Raw genomic sequence first — 1,109 nt, 5'->3', positions numbered from 1 at the left:
GGCCGCTTGGTGCTTTTCCTGAAACCCAAGGGCTCTCCCGTGAGGGGCACAGCATGCTTCCTGGTGGAGGAGAAGCCAGCAGACAGGCCCAGTGGTGGGGCCTCCAGCCGGTGCCACCTCCCCCTGCTCTCACACGGGTGTGGCTCCGTGGGGGGCTGTGGAGGGCAGACCACACAGCTTCAGCCCTGGGAAGGTGGGGGTAGAAACAGCACAGGTGGGGCCGTGGCATTCATGCCCACCCTGTCTTTGAGTCCCATTAAAACTGATCTTTGCCCGCTATATTCTTCTTCTGGTAACCAAGATCCAGTGTAAATCTAAAATTGTTTTCATTTTCAAAATGTATGGTTGAGTTTTACTAAAAAGTGGCACTTTCTTTTCTTTCTCTTTCAGGACTTCAGACAAGTGTGACGAGGCTGTGTGGTGAGATTGTGGAGCTGAAGCAGCACCTGGAGCACTATGACAAGATCCAGGAGCTCACGCACATGCTGCAGGAGAGCCACAGGTGCCACCGGAGGCCTGGCGGGGCCCTGGGGAGGAGGCTGAGGCACAGAGAGGGCGGGGCTGGCCTGGGGTGCACCAGGGGGCACAAGGAGTAGCTGCTCATGAGTCTTGGTGGATGGCATCCAGCATCCCTGCTGACTTGAAACTTCCATAAACGTTCCTCTGAAAACTGAGGTCTTTCCTGCTCTAGCAGGTATGAGGTGTGGATCAGGAAGTGTGACCCAATAAGTGTGACCGCGAGGTGTGGATGTGAGGTCTGACCATGAGGCATGACTATCAGTCATGGACAGTGAAATGTGGACCGTGATGTGGGACGGTGAGGTGTGGACTGTGGGGTGTGGACTGTGAGGTGTGGACTATGATGTGTGACTTTGAGGTGTGGACTGTGAGGTGTGGACTGTGTGGTGTGAACTGTGATGTGTGGACTATGATGTGTGACTGTGAGGTGTGGACTGTGTGGTGTGGACTGAGGTATGGACTGTGAGGTATGTGACGTTGGGGAGTGGGTCGTGAGGTGTCAGCCATGAGGCATGACTGTGAGGCATGGACTGTGAAGTATGACTGTGAGGTGTGGACTGTGAGGTGGGACTGTGAGGTGTGACTGAGGT

The 1,109-nt window shown here is 55.0% G+C and overlaps 1 long non-coding RNA gene across 1 annotated transcript in view; it reads left to right on the top strand.

Moving 5' to 3' along the window:
- The first annotated feature begins 370 nt into the window (after nucleotides 1-370).
- The window catches only part of LOC108294190, a 5,051-nt gene continuing 4,312 nt past the window's right edge, over nucleotides 371-1,109 (top strand). Inside the window, exon 1 of the long non-coding RNA XR_001820947.2 lies at nucleotides 371-502. This is a non-coding gene — a long non-coding RNA (uncharacterized LOC108294190). The remainder of the gene's footprint in view (nucleotides 503-1,109) is intronic.

The sequence above is a fragment of the Cebus imitator genome, unplaced genomic scaffold (genome assembly GCF_001604975.1).
Source record: "Cebus imitator isolate Cc_AM_T3 unplaced genomic scaffold, Cebus_imitator-1.0 Scaffold567, whole genome shotgun sequence".
In the NCBI taxonomy this organism is placed as follows: Eukaryota; Metazoa; Chordata; class Mammalia; order Primates; family Cebidae; genus Cebus; species Cebus imitator.
This window is presented reverse-complemented; position numbering and strand designations above follow the sequence as displayed.